We start from the raw sequence: 22,861 nt of genomic DNA on the forward strand, positions 1-22,861 counted from the left end.
AGTCTCTTCAGAAGTAGACTGAGGATTCAAAATATGAATCAGACAATAAGGCCTCTTTCACGTAGGTCGATGAGGCTGGCGATCAGATAGGGTCTCGACAATCCACCGGGAATCAAGGTAACCGGTTACTGAAAGGCTGGACGTTGGTCACCCATCATTCGGGAACCTGTAAACTATTTGAAGGAGATCCAGGCTAAAGTCTATTAAGGAGGATCACCTCTGCTATCTCAATTCTAAGGAGGGTCTGTGGCAGAGACTTTTCCTCTAAGTTCCGAGTGATACTCTGGCTGCCAGGTCAGTGAGAGAGGCCTGTCCAGGTACACCAAGTCCACTCAGGCAGTAGTGGCGCAAGAAGTGTTACACGTGGGAGCAGGATTGTTTCCCTATTACTACGCCTGAATCTGCTGTTCTACTTTCAACTCTACCTTTCACCACAAGTTTTATTGTTTTTACCCAGCTGGATAATAAAGAGCACAGAAAAAGCGCAGTGATGAAGGTATGTGGTCCAGGCAGTAAGCAAAAGAAAGGATTGGGGGCAGGAACAAATACATCCATCTGTTTATTTTTCTAATCAGCAATCGATAGAAATAAAATTAAGATTTCTTAATATGTACAACTGACACAAGCAAAGGATTGTAGGAGAGTCCTACTACCTACCTGCCAGGTATAGGTGACCATATTAGTGTCCCTTGCGTCTGCGCCATCCCTAAAATAACGGCAGCTATGAGGCCGCTAGGCCGATTTGTCTTGTGGCCCAGTCCACCTCATTAGAATGGGGCTACACTAAAAGTGTACAGCAAGCCAGCGGGGACTCTTTTCATGCTGTCCCCCTGCAAAGTGTTGGCCGAGGCCAAGATACAGCGTTGGCACCAACCGTTTGCACTTTACAATGTTAAGGCAGATAGTACAGTTACAATACAGGAGGAATCAGAGGGCCTCGCTTGTTAGAGCTTTCAATGTGAGAGGGAGGGTTAAGTGATACAAAAAGGTAATAACAGTATGGGGATGGCTGATGAAGAAAATAGAAGTAGAGTTGGGTGGAGGCATGATAGGCTTTCTCTGAAGAGAAAATGTCTCTGGGATCACCTAAAAGTGGATAGAGTTGGAGACCTGTATATAGATTGGGGTAGGGAATTCCAAAGGATGAAAGAGGCTCAGGAGAAGTCCTGGAGGCAAGTATGAGTCGAGGTGACAAGTGAGCTAAAGAGCAGAAGGTCTGGGGAGGAATGTATAGGACAATTTGGTAGGTATTTTGAGACTAGGTTAGTGATGTAGCTGGGGGGGCTGGCTTTGGAGTCGTGAATGGCTTTGCAAGTTACTGTTCGTATTTTGAATTAAATTAGTTGGGTGAGTGGCAGCCAATAGAGGGATTGTCAAAGAGGGGTAGCAGACACTGAGCGGTTTGTAAGGTGGATGAGCCTGGCAGCAGCATTCATGATGGACTGAAAGAGGGGGGCTAACCAATTAAAAAGGTAAGCCAATGAGGAGTCGCAATAGTTGAGGTGAGAGATAACCAGGGAGTAAATTAGGAGCTTTTGGATTTCATTGGTAAGGAAGGGATGTATTTTGCAGATGTTACAGAGGTTAAGGCGGCAAGCTTTGGAAAGTGATTGGATGTGGGGTCAAAAGGAGAGTTCAGATTCCAGAATAACACCTTGGCATGCAGGGATGGGTGGATGGTTGTGCCATTGCTCTTGACAAAGAAGTCAAGGGAAGAAAATATTATGAGCCGTTTTGTTCAGTTTAAAGGGGTTGTGAAAGGTACAATTTCCTAGATAGCTTCCTTTACCTTAGTACAGTCCTCCTTCATTTACCTCATCCTTCGATTTTGCTTTTAAATGTCCTTATTTCTTCTGAGAAATCCTCAATTCCTGTTCTTCTGTCTAACTCCACACAGTAATGCAAGGCTTTCTCCCTGGTGTGGAGTGTCGTGCTCGCCCCCTCCCTTGGACTACTGGAGAGTCAGGACACTCTCTACGTTGAAGATAAAAGGAGCTGTGTGTTAGTGGGCGTCCTGAATCTCCCATAGTCCAAGGGAGGGGCGATCGCGACACTCCACACCAGGGAGAAAGCCTTGCATTACTGTGTGGCGTTACAGACAGACTAGGATTGGACGACAACCTGGCACGGGTGGCCAAGGAAAACTTTTCAATGAACAACAAGAACAAGAGATCTGTAACATGGTGATTGCAAATAATGGCATCACATTGAGACAGATCCGCACTGCAATCCTACAAGACAATGCCATATTCCAAAATGTCAACTCTATAAGCATCTCCACAATAGACCGCATATTGAAGAAGCATCAGATGACAATGAAGCAAATTTACAGGGTACCATTTGAGAGGAACTCTGGCAGAGTGAAAGAGCTGTGGTACAAGTATGTACATGTAAGTCAGTCACTGGTTGTCCATCAAGATAACCTTTTTACAATTACCGTAAGCAGTGGTTCCCAAAATGTATTGGTTTCAGTACCCACTTTACCCGATTTCTGAATCCAGGTATGAAGGATTTGATTTACGTATTCGATTTATAAACATTTTGCCTAAAAACTGCAGCTTACTGTATGATGCAATTATCATTATAATCCTTATTTTGAAGAATTTAACATACAATACAGTAAGAAAAAGGGTCAAAGAGCTGCAATTACAGTAGTGCCTCCCATGTAAATCTAATACTGTGGGTTTTACTGTAACATTTCAATAAGTCTAGTCATCGATTATTTTTTCCCTCCCCTTTCTGTCAAATACCACCTGTAGTACCTCTGCATAGGGTACATGTACCCCAGGTTTGGAACCACTGAAATACTGGCCAGTAGTATATTGAACTTTTGTAGCTGTGTAACTGTAGTGTATGACTCTTCTCTATGACTGATTTGATGTTTTCTTCTTTTACTCTATTGTAGAGAATAATGGCATTGGAAAGAAACGAGACCTCTCACATACTTGTGTATGTGGATGAGGCTGGCTTCAACCTGGCCAAGGGCCGAAGACATGGCCATCATTTTATTGGCCACGGTGGATGTCCCAGGCCAGCGAGGGGGCAATATAACTATGTGTGCTGCCATTTCTGAGAATGGTGTGGCCACTCACATCCCCAGTCTTGGCCCATACAATACACAGAAGCTCCTCATCTTCTTGGACCGCCTTCATTTGGAATTGATTCCTGAAAATGAGAGTGGTCTCATAGGGCCTCACCTACCACAATATATAATTGTATGGGACAATGTGAATTTCCACCGTGGCCTGCTTATCAGGGCCTGGTTCACTGCTCATCCAAGGATGGATATGGTGTTCCTACCACCTTACTCTCCTTTCCTCAAACCTATTAAGGAGTTTTTCTCCGCTTGGAGGTGGAGAGTGTATGAGCATCGGGCTCAAGATCAGAGGTCCCTGCTCCATGCAATGGATACTGCCTGTGAGGATATTACATGAGATCAGTGTAGGGGATGGTTTAGACATGCACGCTGTTTCTTCCCTCGTTGCGTCGCAAGGGAGGATATACGCTGCGATGTTGACGAGAATCTGTGGCCAGACAGACTGCAGCATGTGGATGGGCAGGAGGGTGCGGACGGTGGCCAGGAGAGGGAGGATGAGGACAACGACCAGTGAAGAGATGTTACAGTAATTGTGAAACTCCAGCTTTATTTACAGCATTGTAGGCTAAATGTAATTTCTTATTTTTTGTTTGTGTTTATATTTCCTTATATTATGCTGTATACATTTTCTTTTTACTCTGATGTGTGGAAGTTACTTTGTGTGTGAATGATAATGGTTACAATACTGTGATTTATTTTTCCTTGGCAGTATGAGTGCAATGTGTGATGGCAAACCTTGGAGGCTACTCTTATCCTAAAATCTTTTATTTTTTTCAGTTTTATACACAATTGTATTCAGTTAGCTAGACAAAAACTGTACGGTAACTATTGTCAATGAAGGACTGGGCTAAGACTGAAAGGTGAACATGAGGGGATTTTTCAATGGTCCTCTGCCATAGAGACAAAACATCTAAACATTTTGACTCGCAGTGCTTCCACAATGCCAAAGGGATGAAGCATTTTGGGGACACCGACTATTTGAATGAGAAAGAAATTTCGTTTTGACACGAGTGAACTGTTTTGCAAAGCTATGAGCTTTTGAAGGTGAACCATGGTGTTGCGCAAACCATCCAGGTTATTTTGGCAAATACACCAAGAGAGTTGAGAGCGTCTGGTCCGTTTCAAGAAATGAACCAAGGCAATTGAGAAGAATCTTTGCCATTTTGGGGGCACTGACTCTTTATATGGGAAAGGAATATGGTTTTGAAGCATGGGTGAACAGTTTTGGGAGAGATATGAGCTTTTGGACCTGAGTTATAGTGTTGTGCTAAACTGTAAGACTGTTTTGCCAAATGATCTTAGAGTTTTGAGAATGTAATTTTTGTTTCAAGAAATGAGCCAAAACAATGGAGAAAAAAACTGTAAAAGCAACCCACCATGTGCTTCCCAATAAAAGCTACTCTGGTTTTATACTGTGGTGTGCTAGAATTGCAAACCACAAACAAACTGCAAAGAGGACAGCATTGTAAAGATAAGGCAGCCCATAATTTAATCAAGAGATTTAAAAACAAAAAGACATCAAAATGATGTGAACATGGCTAAAGATGGATGTGAAACCAGCAGTAACTTAAATGCAAAGTTTACCAAAGAGAGTGGCATTACAGCCCAAAACACATTCTGCTACTTTGGCATATAGGGGTTATCACATGCAAGACTTTTTGGCAGCCTAACCACATATCCCCCTTCAGGTGGTCAAGGGGTGTTAATTACACATGGGCGTCTTGCCTACCCATGACATTTTCAGTGGCCCCAAAATGGCAGGACAGTATGAACACCTTGCTAAAATTACCCTTTTTTAAAAAAAAGTATGGTACACCACATTTTCTGATAAGCAGACTTTGGTGACAAGGTTTTGAAAAGAGGGGGAAAAAAAAAAAAAAAACCCTTTGATTATTTTGTTTTGCTTAATTTTCCAAAAACTTGTGGCAAAAATAAAAATACCTTCCATGGATATAACATGCCTCTCAAATACCTCAGTGTCTCCTTTCCTATAAGGGGCCATTTAGGGGAGGTTTGTATGGTCCTGACATTTTAGGGACTCCAAACCCCATTAAGGGTATGGCCAGCATTAGGAGTCTGCCAACTCAGTGTATGTTGGGTATACATGTAGTGTTCTTTTTTTCATTCAGCCCACAAAAGAACCAAAACAAATGCCTTCATTAACAGCAACTGATGTGGATGAAGAAATATCTGCCAGAAAGCGTATGCCCAACATTAGAAGCTTCCGCAACTCTTCCAGAACCAGGCTGCTAGACTAATCTCCGGCCTAAATAGGCGGGAGCATATTACCTCTACCCTGCGATCACTGCACTGGCTCACTGTGGTAGATCGCGTTGAGTTTAAGGCTCTTTGTCTCACCTATCACGCTTAATATGGGAGGAGCCCGCAATATCTGAATTCCTTGATAACGCGATATGCCCCTGCACGAGCACTCAGATCACCAACAGCTGATCTTGTCACTTGCCCATCTGCTTACCTTTGGGGGCAGACGCTTTTCTGTGAGAGCAATGGCTCTATGGAATAGTCTCCCTGTTTCCATTCGGTCTCTCCCCTCTATTATGGCCTTTCGTAAAAAGGCTAAAAACTTGTTTTTTTGAGAAAAAGCAGGCCGAGTCATGTTAGTTCTCCCTGTTGTTCCCTGGTGATCTGTTTCTTAGTTTTTTTTTTTGCTCTCCCTTCTATTTCTTTCCCTCCCTGACTTGATTTATCTATTTCCAGTTATGTTTTCTGCGCTTAGACACTGCCCTGACGGGTCAGTATTTGGCGCATTATAAATCTATTAAATCAATCTGCCCACTCTTAGGAAACTGTACATGCCCAACATTTTATACTGTTGATGCCGGAATCTTCCCCCTGAAGCAATGCAGGCATGTATTTTAAGAGCAGCAACCTGCTGCTCTCAGAATACACAGATGAGTGCTGCAGCCAATTGGCATGCCAGCAAACAGGTAACACACCATAAGATATACGGTTACATATAACATCAACTCGAGAAAAAAAAAAAAAAAACACTAAATTTGTAACCCAACTTTTCAGAATAACCATTCAAGCCTTTGATTTTAGGGTCTCAAAATGTCATCGTTTTCCAACTACCCACCCCTCTGCAGAATTGTGTGGACCTCTAGTGTGCCGTGCTGTACCCTGACTACAGTTTTTCGTTCCATAAGACATACACGTTTAAGGGGGGGAACCCAAAAACACACACACACACACACTTAACCAAATGGTGCACTAAAAATTATACTACAGGGGAGTGGTGGACACCCAGCAATACATCCCCCCCCCCCTATCAAAATGAGCTTGGATACACTATATCTGGGTGGTGTTGGACACAGCAACCACCCTCCTCCTCAGTGGATAGCATGCCAGCCCACACCTTCCACAGCAGAGGACACTGCCATTGCAATCCACAACCCCCTCACCCGAGCGCTGGTATTCTGACACGGGGGCCAGGGAGTCTTATGGAGCAAAAAACATAAGAACTGTGGTAGCAACAGAAGCAGAGGCCTCAACGAATGCCCCTTTTTTTTGGGTGACTTGTGTAGGTTGGAGGCGATCTGGAAAAATGCCTCATGCAGCAGAAGCACTTTCTGGATACAAAAGAGGTTAGAGAAATCGCTTCCTGAAATTTTGGGGAGTATCCAAATCTTTCGGTAGCTTTGTAAATAAAATCATTGTATGGAGCCAATTGAACCATTTACACACTTTTGTACCAGTGTCTAGCTCTGCGAGAGGCCAAATAAAGCTTTTAATTTGGCCGTTAAAGTCTACAGATGCCATATTTAGATTATAGTCATGGACGCAGAGAGGCTTTTCAACGACACCAGATGGGATGTGAACTTCAGTTGTTGTGTCTGGGTGAAAGGAAGACAGAATAAATACATCGCATTTGTCCTACCATTTTACTGCAAGTGGTTCTTCTACCCCTTTCCAAGTGAGGTGTCAACGAACCGTGGAGGAAAGCCCCTATAATTAGGTTCATGGTGCCACAGATTTTTTTTTTTTTTTTTTAACATTTTAAAGAGTGATACTCTTGCATAAATAAAAAAAAAAAAAAAAAAAGCTGTCCACATACAAAGGGTACCACATATTAAACTAGGGTGACAAGTCCCCCCCCCCCACACTATCTTACCACTGCTCCCCATGACGTCTGGTCACCCAGGAGGGCTCACCTTGACCTTCTCACATATTTTACAGAAGTATATACAGCCTATGGCCCTCTGATTTTACATGTTGACCCCATATCTGGCACAATTGCCGAGGAGACAATGCTTAATTAGAAGCCTGCCAGTAAAATGTACAAGGTAATCTACACAGATGTAGTGTTGGGACACATACACTTCTGAAAATTCCTGGGACAGGTAATTTATGTGGAGCTACACAAAGTCAGGGTCACACTGGAGAAACAGTGGTTATGGTCAAGGCAATGCATAAAAGGAGAGGACAGAAATGAGAAGACCATGTGCTCTATTGGGCTTGCTGGCTTGTTTTGCATTAAAATTTTTGCAGGTATTTTCTTTATGAAAAAAGTATTGGCCTTAAAATAAAAAGCATGCCTCTGACACATCTGAGGACCAATAAACTGCAAGTTAATACATTTTATTTTTAGGTAGGCTTTAAAAAAAATGGGGTGCTGAGCTTGCTAGCAGCTTAAAAGGAGGCAGACTAATGTCCCATACACAATCCAAAAAAAAAAAAAAAAAAAAAAATCGTATGACAGATCGACTTTTTCGTTTGCTAGAAGGAAGTAGAACTTAAAATAGGTTACCAACATTACAAAATTCTTCACTGCTTCAAATGCCTGAGTGGCAGAGACCTTCATCCATATGTTCTGGACTTGTCCACCGACATAGGAATTCTAGAAAGGAGTGGTAGAAGAGATTAATGATACTGGAGGCCTACATGTGTCTGTCAATCCTAGGGCTCTCCTATTGGGCAACTGATACCACTATGCCTGACACACAAGCGGCTGTTTATCTTCTACGCAGCCTTTTACGCCAGGACAACCATTTAAGTGGAAATCAGCGGATTCACCAACTGTCTCACACAGTGGAGGTTGACGCAGTCTTGCCCCTATATAAAATTTACATGAGCCACAAATGTCCCAAGAAAAATATATATTTTTTTTACAATATTTGGGGGGCCTGGGTGAAAGTGAGACCAAGCACCAACTAGGGCTCTCGAGGAGGGAACTGGGGGGGGCAGAGCTCAGATGCAAAGTCTTCCTCTGACTAGGATGTTTATCACTCTGTCTTCCCCCTAACCAGCTCCTAGTGACATTCTAACCATGTCTTCTGGATATTCAGGCTAAATGTCAAGGTATGATTCCTCGTCAAAGCCTTATATTTGCAAATATTGTTGTTACTCTATATCAGTGATGGCGAACCCATGACATGCGTGCCACAGCTTGCAAGCCCTCTGTCGGCACACCAGGGGAATTCCCCAGCCAGTCATTTGCACCGACGGTGCAGGCAGGGAGGAGCCAGCTCCCTTCCTTGCATCAGTGGCAGTGATGTTGGTAGGGGGGGGGGGGGGTGGACAGCCAGTCATCTTGTTTCATGGGCACCGTTTAGGAGTGTAAAATTCTTCCTCCACCGGATGACTGTTTGGCAGGTTATTGCCTGCCCCAGAGCTCTACACCTCTGGTAAGGCATTCAGGGATTCCTTTGTGCAGGTAACCTATTCCAGGATGACTTTTCACAGGCTGCACTAGGACAGACTGAACCAAAGGGGGGGGAGGGGCAGTGTTCGGAGCAGATCTTCCATGGGGAGAGGGGCAATGGCTGCTAGCTGACATCCAGGCAGCAGGGATATAGAGCAGCAGCTTGATGGCAGGAATTCCTTCAATACTGCCCGGGGAGAGCTGGCCATGGAAAAGTAAGGAGGACAATGGATCCTCCAATCTACATTGTACTGTGTGGGCGGGGGATGTTCGTAGTGCAGGGTGCATGTGTCAGGTAGGTGAGTGCATGTTGCACAGTGCATTCTTTTTGGTCCCTTGGGGCTCATTCAGAGGGATGATCAGTCCCATCCTCTGAACAGAGACGCTGGCAGTTTTAATTCTGTGTTGGCACTTTGAAAGAAAGAAGTTGGTTTTGCGTCTTGGTTTGGGCGCTCAGGCTCAAAAAGGTTCGCCATAACTGCTCTATATGAATGTACTGTGTACCTCGCTATTCTTGCGATTGTGTCAGATTTTTTTATTTAATAGAAAAGTCTAGTACAGAACAATTCAGAAGGGATACAATGTGTTACAGTTGTCTTATGAAGATACACTGCACCGAACGAACCAAAAACCCACGCGAGGAAAACGTTCATGATTGGCCATTGAAAGCTGTGTACCAAACAATCTGATTATCTTACCATTGCTTTGAAATCTGTATTTTTCGTACAATTTAGATCACGTGTACAGGGTAGAAGGGTGCATTGCAACAAAGGTAGAGGTTTTATGCATTAAAAGCAAAGTGGCAACTCAAAGTCCTCCACTGACCCAGAGCAGGAGGCCCAAGCTGGGGTTCCAAAGAGTCAGGTCTCCTGGCAACACTTCTACAATGGGGCAGAGTGGCCTGGGCAACACGTTTCAAAGGATCCATCTTCCATCAAGCCTGAGATTGAAACATCAGTGCAGGAACTGTTATTCCACCATGCTTTTATGCAGTGTTAAAGTTTTTTTTTATTGCAAGAAACCTGTGCACACTTGTTGAATCTTTCCTCCCATACCATTGCGACAAACTAGGTTCTGCCTTCTAAGTCCACAGGCTTAGAAATACTGTACATTTGCCAGCACCCATGTGAACAAGGTCCTAATATCAGCTGGGAAAACCTCAATAGAGACATATTTTTTTCCAGATTTGACATCCATTTAGAAAGCATTAGTATGCCAACTAAGACAGGACTAGCAGTGCATGAGATGAAAAAAGACACACGTACACATTAGTTTTAGTTTATCTGTTTATTTATATTTGAAGTGTTAACAATTCTGCTTAGTTTGTATAATGGTAGACATTTTCTGCAATACAGACCTTTGAGTCAGTGTCTTGAGCTTTCAGTTCACTTACTTTACTTCCTGTCAGCTGCTGTCCAAGGCAGAGAGCGTAAACAGCCTTCTCCCAGCTTCATGCATTACACAGCTGAGAGTGTAGGATGTTTACATTATCTGTCACTCAGAAGAAAAAAAAGCACATCAGCTGGCTGACCTGGAGGAGCTGCAGACTGCAAATATTAATACAGTCAGTCATTCACAATTTCCATTAAAGAAAAAAATAAAACACCACACACTAGAGACTAGCATGATTTCAGTTTGGTTTTAGAACAGCACGCAAAATGTTTACCTTAAAAATGGTTGTCACAAGGTTTTTACCTTCATACATTCTATGCATGAAGGTAAAAACCTGTGTGCAACAACCCCTCAATACTTGCCTGAACCCCCTCTTGATCCAGCGATATCACAAGAGCCTTACCTCTCTGGGGACTCGCACTCTTGATTGGTTTTTGGCAGGGGTCACTAGTTCCCACTGCTGTCAATCACAGCCAGTGAGAATCAGGAGATCTAGGGGCAGAGCCACCGCTCCATGTGTGAATGGACAGCTAGGGGTTGGGAGCACACCTGCTTAGGTGCCCACAGAGCAAGCTGCTTGATGTGGAGGCACCAAGTAGGAGGAAGGAGCGTAGGACCCAAGAAGAGGAGAAGGATCCAGGCTGCTCTGTGCAAAAGTATAACAAACCACACAAGACTAATGCAAAGTTTAATAAAAAAACCTGCCTTTAAAGCCAATTTAAAAATGTTATAAGGTCTATTTGGGTTCATGCAAATAGAACTTTTACAGGCATTTTATATGCCTAGCATAAATTTCCCTGGCACACTTTACAGTCAATGGCTGTACTCAAATACTGCCCCTTTGCACACTTGTGCATGTAGCCAACCTGCCACTGTACAACTGCAGCCGCTGATCGGCAAGTGGTTAAAGTGTTACTAAACCCAGGTCCCTATATTTGGTCTCCCACAGTACATAAAATGTGGAAATACCATTTTATTATAAACTGCTAAATACCCTTTCTCATCAGCAGTATATAGCAGTCTTGTGACTTCTGTGTCTGGCCAAGCACTGTTTGAGTTTTCAATTTCCGATTGTCCTATGAGGCTGCAGGACCCCTGACCTTTTGTCACCCCACAAACACACCACACCCCTCTAAAAATATGCACCAAACGAGTACAGAGCCTTGGGGCACTATGCACATGCTTACAGGAGATTGATTGGGACACTGGAGGATCAGGAGGAGACAAGACTTAACAGCCTTCTTACACAAAATGCACAGGATTAACCCTTAGCAAGCATGCTTTATTACAGTTTGCCAAGAAACCAAGTTGAAAAGTGTCAAACTGGAGGCCCTCAAGCTGTTGCAGAACTCTGCCTGTGGGAGTCATGCTTGTAACTGGCAGCTTTGCAATGCCTCATGGGACTTTTAGTTCCACAACAGCTGAAGGGCCACCAGTTTGACACCTGTGCTGTAAGGCAAAATTCCCCTCTGTTGGGCTGCTGTTGCAGACTTCAAATTAGTAAAAAAAAAAATATATATCACAGGAACCAACCAGAAAGTGGTCATCTCGCTGCAGTTTTTTGCAGCATTGATTTTCAATAGACAGCAGGGAGGCAAGGCCAAGATACTTACTTTCCAGTCCTTTTCAAGAGGAATCTTTGAGTTAAAGGGCAATTTCACTTTAAAGACAGAAAAGTAATCCATGCAGCAGTTTCCTAGGAAAAAAATAAAAATAAAAATGGGGGGTGAATTGTGAGGGGGAAAAAAAAACATCAAAATCACAATATTTCTACAGGCTATCGATACACCACAATTTCTAGAAAATCTTCTAGCAAACTGGAAAGCTACTCTGGAGCCTCTCATCCACACAAAAAAGACTCAAAGGAGGTTCAGATAGATTGGACATGTTACATCATGAGGGAGGAATCTCAGAAGCACAACATATGCCACAGCAGTAGCTCAACATAGGGCTTGAATGTAACACTATACAGCATGAAATGAGTACCATCCACCTCACCACATCTCTCAGACTATACAGCTTCGTCTATGGTTCAGGAATTCTCAGCTTTATCAACATATAGCCAATAGGCTAAAAGGGCTATGGGTAGATTTCAAAGTAAACACCAAGTGATTAGCAACCATTGTGGAGCAGTGACATCTGTTGACACAGATGCCACACTTTTTTTCAGGAAAGCATATAGAGAATAGCAAACTGTACTGACTTATTATAGAAGCTTCCAAAGATCAGTGATGGATTGAACATATACCATTATAAAATACATAATGCTGCACTTAGAAATACACTCCATGTACAAAAAGAAAGATGCCATCTTTTACAGAATTGGGCATTAAGTAACTAGCATTAAAAAGCATATTGCGTACTCACGCAACTTCTTACCAACAATTTTCCAGAATAAAAATTGTACAACCCTTTTGCAGTGTTGAGAAAAACCCATACACAGGTCTTTGGCCAGCTCTGATGAGTTCATTCTTCCTTTCAACCTTCTTCCACTGGCTGTAAGTGAATCCTAAATCCTGCAACAGTGTGGGGAAACATTGACAAAGCAGACACAAGTAGGATGAATGACCCTACTTGAAGAGTAAATGAAAATTGATCTTACAGGAGGACACCCACACATGACATGTTTTTACCTCCAGCACAATTCCTGAAGTCTGTGGCAGTTGGCAGCTGCAAACATCCGACTGAAAGCCCATCAGCTTCTTTACAGCTTCCAGTCGAGGATGTTTACAACCGCTTACTGTCAAACAGTAAAAAAAAGCCCCGATTTCCTAAAGAGCAAAACGTGGAAATGCAATGCTGAACTCCAGGCACATTTAATCCAAAAGAAAAATGCATTCATGCATTAAAATGTAATGTATTTTAACAAAAATAATTCGGAACACGTTAACATTTAGACTCAATTTCACCCTCTTCTGTTCAGTAGCACTCACTGAAGAATCAACTATGCTGCATTCAAATGTATTGAGAGGGCAGAGGAATGACCCAACCTGTTACTGCTCTTTAACCACTTCGCGCCCAGGCCAATTCTGACACTTCGCTCCTACATATAAAAATCTTGCTAAAAAATTATATAGAACCCCCAAATACTATGTTTTTTTAGCAGTCATTGCAACTTTTATCTCGCACTGTATTTGTGCAGCAATTTTTCACACTTTTTTTTCTCCAAACACACACATAAAGTTAGCCCAATTTTTTTGCATAATGTGAATGAAGTTACGCCGAGTAAATCGGTATCCAACATGTCACACTTTAAAATTGCACACGCTCGTGGAATGGTGCCAAACTTTGGTACTTAAAAATCCCCATAGGCGCCGCTTTATGTTTTACTGGTTACAGGATTTGAGTTACAGAGGAGGTCTAGGGTTAGAATCATTGCTCTCGCTCAATGTTTGCGGCGACAACTCACATGTGTGGGTTGAACACAGTTTTCATATGTGGGCGGGACCTTGTGTATACATTCAAGCACACGGGGACAGGGGCACTTAAAAACCCCACCACATCCCAGCTGAGGCGGTGCTGGTTTTTGAATGCAGAGGCCAAGCGTAATGTCATAACATCACGTCCGGCCTCCGAGCAATCATAGAGACTCTGGCGACCATCTGGTCCGCCGGAAATCTATGGTAGGAACCCAGGGCCAGCGGATCTGTTCTCCACCTCACTGATCACAGTGGTGAGTTGGTAGAAGCACCGGAGGGCGGCAGGATGACGACATCCCCTCTTGCCGCCTATAAGAACTTTCAAGCGGCGCAACAGCTGCTTTGATCGTTCTTACTTGGAGAATCGCTGGCTCTAAAAACGATATCCAAATGATGCCTGTAGCTGCAGGCATTCAGCTATACCACCACAAAGCCCAGGATGTCGAATGACAGCCTCTGGGCGCAAAGTGGTTAACAGAAGCCACAGGAAGGGGAGATTACCAAAAGTCACCAGGCTGGCTTTGCTGTGTGGCCGAGTTGTTCTCAGTACAGGATAAATACAAATCCTTGGGTGGGAGAGCAATCCATGCATGTCAACCGTTGGTTGTTTGTTAGGATTTAAGGCTCATATTAGACTGCAAAAATAAAAATAAAAATAGCAAGCCTAACAAACTGCTGCCCTTTTCTAAATGAGCAAAAAGTATATATGGGTAAATATAAGCTAAAAAAAAAAAAAAAAAAAAAAAAGAAAGTTATCAAAAGCAAGGCAACATTCCAGACATTCCTTGCACTTGGCATCAATCGAAAAACTTCATGTAGAGACTAACAGATCAAATACTAAACATTTATGTAGTCTGCTATTTAATCTAAAAGTCAGATAGAATCATGGAGCAGTTGTGTGAGATGTACCTATCCAGAAACATGGACTTGTAGCTGCGTTCCATCTTCAGCACACCTGCTGTAATGGTTGCACAAGCATTCTTTAATAAAATTGGTATCAAATTCACAATGTATGCCATCTAATCTGGTTTTGGAAGTCCTGACAATATACTTTAACCCCTTGATGACCAATGTCAAAACCAACCAACACCCAGACCCAATTTTATATGCTGTATTCAGTAACCTGCGGGCAGGAGAATACACACTATTACAGGTGCCATGTAACCAAAAAACCCACACCAGACTTAAGCTTCAAGGGTGTACATATTTTGGATTCAACATAGTGGCCAATGTGCCACTCAGAAATTGTGCTCAATGTGACTAGTTCTATTCAGATGGCAACAATATGAGAATCTTCTTTGCCTTTAGAATAAAATGAAGGCTATGATCAGCAAGAGTATTAACACAACATGCTGAACTTGGTAAAAAGCTAGGTCCACCTTTAGCAACATTACATCTGTATTTAGGGCATAACAATTAACACGATGCCAGGGAGGCCTGAACACAACTCACCCTGTAAGCACCCTGGGTGCAATACCTGTGCAGGCACCAGTTCTCTACCAGCATAAAGAACGACAGAATTATATCTCAAGACATGGCATCTAATCATGGGTCTCTACCCTCAAGTAGAATTCCAGTAACCCACTCAAGGAATACATTCTTGACATGCAATTTTCCAGAAAGCCCTCACCTTTTACCATTAAAAAGTCATGAGATCTGGCAAGACGACTTCTCCCTCCCCCCCCCCCCCCCCCGGCAAAAATTGCCTGGCAAGGTTATCCAAGCAATTGAGGGGGGGGGGGGTGGAGGGTAATGGTTTAAAGAAAAAAAAAAAAAAAAAAGTTACAAGCTGTAAACTACTAAAATACTCCATAAGTAGAATGCAAAATTTCACCTGATTTTTCCAGAGGTCAAAGTGTCTTTCAAGTCATGCAGAGTCCCGAATCCTGGGGGTACAGAAAAACTAGAGTCAAGAAATCTGAACAGAATACAAACAAAATATGCTTTATTAAAAAGTGTCAATATAGTACATTAAGGATTATTTCCATAAGAATCAGCCTCGGGTACATTTGTCTAAACAAAAAAAAAAAAATTGAAGTGCCAACTATGTGAACCACGGCTCAAGGAATTTGAAAAATGTTCTCATCTGGGTAAAACATTAACTTTGCACAGCAATGCAGTTAGCCTAGCACTAAGTAAACAACGCATTCATTAGCGCTACAAGCGGCATACAATTAAAATGATACAGGTTTATTAATCTCTATGGAGTGATGCAGGACATTTCATGCACTGACATGTTAACATGACCACAGGAGGAAGGTACAGCAGAAAATTATTTGTGTAGTTCGTTGTGTAAAAGGACAACTTTTTAAAGTTGAAGCTTTTGTATAGACACGACCAAATCAAAATTTTGAAGGTGCAAAACCCAGATTTCATTTTTATTCCTCGTGCACTACATTGCACAACACTGTCCCAGAACACATACAAACTGCAATTCCAAGAAAAAAAAAAAAAAAAAAAAAAAACACAAAAAACACACACAAACACAAAAACACACACAAAACACACACACACAAACACACAAACACACACACGGTTATCATTATAGGCCTTCTGAAAATGCTAGCTGCTACCGTTATGCCTAACTTCTGGTTTCACTATATTCAAGTCACTGAACAGATTCAATGTACACAAGACAGATGTCAGAAGTTCTATCCATTTGTGCTGCGTAAGACCCCATACACACTATTAGATTTTCTGCAGATTTTTGTCTTCAGATTTACCAAAACCATGTAGAGCAAGGGCCTGTTTGATTGCATACAAATTGAAGCTCTGAAGGTTTGACCTCATATTATTTGGTTTTGGTAAATCTGAAGCTCGCAGGGAACAAGCAAAGGGGCGGCCGTAAAAAGACGGTCTGTTAGAGATTGGGAGCCGCGCTGCGGCCGTACAAAGTCGTACGGCCGTCAGCTAGTGGTTAAGGGACTCCTATTGAAGTCGGAGGGGGTTGGTATATCAACTGGCATTTACAGAAGGCGAGACCACAACTATGGCAGCCTCAGTGGGCCACTTAAGATAGGATGGCACTGGTATCAGTGGCAATAACAAGCATTTGCACGAGTAGCGGTAGTCATGCAAATGCTCCGATGCTTGACCAGATACCTTTATCAGACCATGCATTCTCAGTTTAGTAGGGGGGCTGGGGCAGCCTCACAGGTCATCGGTGCAGCGGGGAGTTACAAGCACCGATCTCCCACCCCCCCCCCCCCTCTACTTTAAGAGTTCTATAAAAGCAGCTGACAGAAGATTCTCACCTTCTTGCAGCTGTCTTATTGGAAGGCAATTGGGGGAGGGTTGCCTATAAAACTCCCCCCACCACTGCAGTGATCCCCCCCCCCCCCCCCCCCCAACTGTCCCTGTGTCCCTAAGGAATGAGCCAATCAAGCCATCTATCGGCTCCTTACTTTTCTAAATGCACAGTGATCACTGACCATGTCTATTCATAAGAGTGAACTGGAGCCACCGCCTTCTGTCCAATCATCTTCAGTGCAGCTGAGGCTGCAGAGAAATGGACTGGGAAATCTTTGTCCAGTCCCTTTCTCTGTCTCAAAGGGGAGATGTCAAGGATCAGTTTGGACCCCTGATCTCACCAAACCTCCCCCAACAGGGCTGATAAATGAAATTCCTTTGTCAAGGGGTGTGTGCATGCATGCCTCCCACCCCCAATCAACTGTGTCCCAGTGTAACCCAACACTACACTGCTGAATAAGGAAGTGGAAGTGAAAATTCTATCACGATGTGCACTTTCTAAACCATATATAAAGCTGAAGACAGCAGATATACATGGCAAGGCCTGGGTCACACCTATGTATTTTCAGTTTTGCAGAAACCCACTACAGTCTATTTAACATGGTTTCCGATGGGTCACATCTGCATTTTGTGGAAAATTCCAGGAACTTTTCTGGTTTTTGGTTCCATAGACTTCAATAAAAGTAGGGAGATTTGTTTTATCCATGTGCATCATCTGAGGCCGTTTACTTCACTGGGTATATGTGAGTGTTTACATCCACTTAAGTTCTGATTACAGGGTTTTGGCAAGATTCACACATGCAGGCCCATCTACAAGGTCCCTGAAGCAAAGATGCCAGGAGAAAACTCTGCAATGGTCAAGAATGGGTGATGGGGAATTAAACCCTTCTGATGAGAGCAGTTCTAGGGAATCATGCAACGAGACCTATATTATTATTATTATTATTATTATTATACAGGATTTATATAGCGCAGTTTACACAGCGCTTTACAACATCAGGGAAGACATTATAGTTACAATACAAATTAATACAGGAATGATCAGAGGGCCCTGCTCGTTAGAGCTTACAATCTACATAATCATGCAATACAAGTTTATCTCAAAACAAATGCTGGCTACTAGGAAATTCAAATCCCTGTATGTAGTTAAAACAAATCCAGGATGTTTAAGGGAAACTACGGTTTGTCGTCAACTTGTACATAGAGCAGACACAGGTTCTAACTGAATGCCCTCCATTTGTCCTGCTTTTATGGCTTATCCCAGCACCCAAACAGGAGTAGGAGGTTATGAGAAATCAAGCATCGGATTGTTTGTCAGAGGTTCATTGCCTAGCGATGCTGGTTGGTAGGCAGGTCTCAAGTTCCAGAAAGTGATAAAACTGGTTTGTGTGTAATTAAGGTAACAAATGCACTTGGCAGTGCACAGTGTTATTAAAAAACAAAAGCATACAACTCCCTTTAGTTGGGGGGGGGGGATAAAATATAAAATGGCCTTTTCTTTACATTTAATAAATTGGCTAATAAGAGGTTAATGAAAGTGGATCAGCACATTCGGTTGCCACGTTACAGCTTGCCAACTTGTAAAGGAAAAAAAAAAAAAACACACCACCACAGATAGGAGGAAAAAAATTCCAGTGCAGCTACCCAACTCCAGTATCTATCTGGTACTTCCCTACTCTTAGTCACACCCTTGCTAACAATTAATGGCAGGAAAGAATCCAGATTTAACATTTTGCAACTAGATAGCTTCAGGCAGGAGTAAAAGTTTCTCAATAAGCTGTTAAGCATCTCATTTAATATTCAGAGCACAGAATAGTTTGTTACTTTCTAGGTGGCTAGCATGGTTAGGAACCACTTTCCTCCAGATTTTTATTTTTTTTGTAGCCCCAAGTACAAAGCACATTGCAGACTGCGATTACATACAGTAAAGTTATACTATAGGCAAAGCAGACAAAATTTCAGCTCCAATTTATACCCCCTCCGTTTTTTGCAAAGCAAGTACCTACATTTGGACTGGAGGGTCGTTTGTGAAGGCATCACTGTGCTCCATCTCCTGGGATTGTCCAGTCATCATAACCTGTAGGTGGGCCCAGGACAACCTGGACTCAAAGTGGGTTTAATGCTGGGCATAAAACTGAAGAAATCTTTGAAGAAATTTCTGGAATGATGTTTAATATTGCCACAAATGCCTCATGTTATTAGTTTTGACTTTTGCTTTAATTGGCAACAGTTCACAGCAATTAGGTCCCTTTCAGATAAACCCGCTCAGATCTGCCTGTCCGTTTCAGGTGGATTTGAGCGGGCCACCCACTGACTCCTATGGGCAGGCAGATGTCGGCCGAGATGTGTCCACTGACACCCACCAGCCCGCCAATCTGCTAAAAACAGACATATGGCGATATGTTCAGCCATCCGTCTGGCAGATCAGATGAGATCTGATGAAAAACGGGCAAGCTGTCAGTTTTTGGCCAATCTCCCCTAGAAGTCAGTGAGGCGCCGACAGGTCCCTCCCTTCTCAGTTAGAGACTGACCCGTCATCTGCCGGCTCAGCGGGGAACAAAGCCATCTCCTGCTGATCAATTTAGCCCCATGTGAACAGGGCCTTAAACATGCAAGAAAAAAAAAAAAAAAGTTGCGGCAGGTACAGATTGTGTGAATAAGATGTATTCTACATCCCCCACATATCACGACCTGCCAACAAAAAATGTACATCATATGACCTCTGGCTGCCAGGGAGATTGTGGGCATTTCATGTCTGGCAGACTGACTTTCTGAAAACAGGGCCCACTCATAAGTAATCAAGTCTACTCATTATGCTCATTTAAAAAGTTTAATAGAACCATAAGCAAAGATTACCTACCCCCCCCCCCACCGTGGTTATACCACCAGTCATGGGGGGGGGGGGGGAGGAGAGAGAAACCCATTTCCTTTCTGCCCCCCCAAGGTAAAACATGAAGTGAGGAAATCATAGAATGAAGGGAATCTTGGGGCCAGGACAGATTTGATTTAAAATTTGTAAAGGAGCAACTGTCCTGTAGCAGCTTCCTCTGACCTGCTGTTGACTCACCGGCGGTCCCATCCACTAGACCAATTCTGACATCTCCCCTACATGTAAAAAATCTTTTTTTGTGCTCGAAAATTTGCAGAACCCCCAAACATTTTTTTTTTTTTAGCAGAGACCCTAGAAAATACAATGGCGCCCATTGCAACTTATCTCACACAATATTTGCGCAGCAATTTTTTCAAACCCTTTTTGGGAAAAATAAAAAAAAAAATATTCCCACAAAACAAACCCCACAGTAAAGTTAGCCCAATTTTTTTTGCATAATGTGAAAGATGAAGTTGCACCGAGAAAATAGATACTCAACATGTCACGCTTCAAAATTGTACACGCTCGTGGAATGGCGCCAAACGTCAGTACTTAAATTTTTTTTACCATAGGCGATGCTTTTAATTTTTTTTACCGATTACATGTTTTGAGTTACAGAGGAGGTCTTGGGATAGAATTGCTCTTATGTTCGTGGCGACACCTCACATGTGTGGTTTTAACAGTTTTCATATATGGGCGGGACTAATGTGAGCACTTTAAAAGAATTGTTAATTTTACACCAAAAAAAAAAAAAAAAAAACGACACTTTAAAATATTTTTTTGATCACTTTTATTCCTATAAGAATATGGCATGAAAGGACTCTTACAGTGAGATATGGGGTCAATAAGACCCCACATCTCACCTCTAGACTGGCAAGCCTAAAATAAAAAACGCTTCCCAGCCGAGGCGGTGACGTTTTTTTAATGCAGAGGCTGGGTGTGAAGTCATAACATGCCCGGCCTCTGACGATCATAGATTCCAGCGACCGTCCGGTCCACCGGAAATCTATGGTTGACATCCAGGGCACGCGGATCACCGATCGCAGTGGTGAGCCGGTATAAACCCTGGAAGGGCAGAAGGGGGGGGGGGGCGATGTTTGTTATACAAAAAAATTGTTCAGATGCAATTTGACTAAGCAGGCTCTTTCACCCAGTTTAACAATTTATAATTAAGTAATCCTTTTATTCTTTGTAATCCACAGATTAAGATGTTAGATTAAGCACAGTGTGAAGAAGAGGTAGTTACATTTCTCAGATTATTTCTAGACAGTGAGATCTACAAAATGCCAAAACACTGCACTTTGATCACAATGGGAGCTGGAATGAAACCCAAGCCATTCACCTGACAAGCAGCAAAAGCATGTGTGACATATGGCAGTGCCGGTTCATGCTGAAATCTGGATGTACTACAGACGTAACCAGGGTGGTTAAGAAATTTCCACTCTACTACCAAGCATGTGTGTTATTCAAGGACAAGCAGAGGTCAACACAAATGTTGCCATAACAAGCAGAGCAACACATCCATCACTATCACCGAGCAACATAACCTTGTTCAAATGTATAGTGTGCAAACCAAGTAACTTCCACTTCAACTAAGTATGCCAGTTTATGATAGATCTAGTGGCCACCAATATCCGAGTGTCCCTTTAAGCAACTACAGAACCACTGAATAGCAAATGCAATGCATCCTAATCTTACATGGGCATAAGGCTTGGGGGAAGTCTGCCTGGGAGAGACTTCAATGGAGAAGCTATGTAGTGCATGTCTATGGCAATTTGCATTTTTAAATACACACGTGTCATTTGGGCTCTATTTTGCTACAAGTACCACCTAACAGCGCAAGTCACACACACACACACACACACACGTGCTCCCTTGTTCGGGTTCCTGTATCAATGTGCAGACAAAAAAAAAATACTGTATGCAATTTGATTTTCGCCATACTAGTTCACTTTACCAAGGTTACAATTAAGTCTTCCATACTATATATGCTGCAGAAGTGCATGTACTGAAGTTTAAAAATTATATTAACCCTTTGCTGCCATGTCCATACATCAGGGCTCAACAAATCCCGTCGCCATGGCGACTAGAAATAGCCTCCTGGCGACTTGGCTTGGAAGGTGGGCAAAATAAAAACTTTTTCGTGAAGTCCCCAGCTCTTCCTTGTGTGAGCTGGCGCCATCTGGTGTTGGCCGTTGGTATTACAAGTTAAACAGCAATTCTAATGTCATTTTTCACTATTTTCACTGCCATCTTCTTCCCTCTAATTAGAACCCCCAAACATATATATTTTTTATCCTAACACCCTAGAGAATAAAATGGCGATCGTTGCAATACTTTGTCACGCCGTATTTGCGCAGCGGTCTTACAAGCGCACTTTTTTGGGGGAAAAAAAAATTACACTTTTTTTAATTTAAAAAAAATAAACAGTAAAGTTATCCCCATTTTTTTTTTTTAATATTATGAAAGATAATGTTACGCCGAGTAAATTCATACCCAACATGTCACGCTTCAAAATTGCGTCCGCTCGTGGAATGCCGACAAACTTTTACCCTTTAAAAATCTTCATAGGCGACATTTAAAAAAAAAAAAAAAAAAAAAAAAAAATCTACAGGTTGCATGTTTTGTGGTAGTTTGTGAACGCATCACTGTGCTCCATCTCCTGGGATTGTCCAGTCATCATAACCTGTAGGTGGGCCCAGGACAACCTGGACTCAAAGTGGGTTGAATGCTGGGCATAAAAAAAAAAAAAAAAACTGAAGAAATCTTTGAAATCTTGGAATGAGGTTTAATATTGCCACAAATGCCTCGTTATTCTTGACTTTTGCTTTAATTGGCAACAGGTCACAGCAAGTGCATGTTTAGAATGTAATGCAGAGTTGCATGAGATTCAGGGAGCACAGGGGGTGGGGGGGCATCCAGGGTCTTTTAGAGTGGGGGGGCAGGCTCAGATGCATTTCCCCCCCATGCCAAGAGAAGAAATACTTCCAGGTACAGCGAAGCCATAATGTAGGTAGAGAGGCCGTCCCTAGTTCTGTTGGCTCCAACTAAGATTACCTGAAGTTTATACAAGGTTCAAGACACAATTTTCCAGTATTACTGTGGCACAATAGCATGCATGATGGCAAAGCACGTTTTACTGCAATAAGCTTTTTTTATATCTGCCTAAATGT

The 22,861-nt window shown here is 42.6% G+C and overlaps 1 long non-coding RNA gene across 2 annotated transcripts in view; it reads right to left on the bottom strand.

The window, feature by feature from the left end:
* Positions 1 to 22,861, bottom strand: part of LOC120937023 — a 45,427-nt gene that overhangs the window by 2,780 nt on the left and 19,786 nt on the right. For both annotated transcript variants that reach the window (XR_005748663.1, XR_005748664.1), the window contains exons 2-3: positions 15,405 to 15,456; positions 11,761 to 11,847 (exon numbers count right to left, since the gene is read on the bottom strand). This is a non-coding gene — a long non-coding RNA (uncharacterized LOC120937023). The remainder of the gene's footprint in view (positions 1 to 11,760; positions 11,848 to 15,404; positions 15,457 to 22,861) is intronic.

The sequence above is a fragment of the Rana temporaria genome, chromosome 4, assembly GCF_905171775.1.
Source record: "Rana temporaria chromosome 4, aRanTem1.1, whole genome shotgun sequence".
Taxonomy (NCBI): Eukaryota; Metazoa; Chordata; class Amphibia; order Anura; family Ranidae; genus Rana; species Rana temporaria.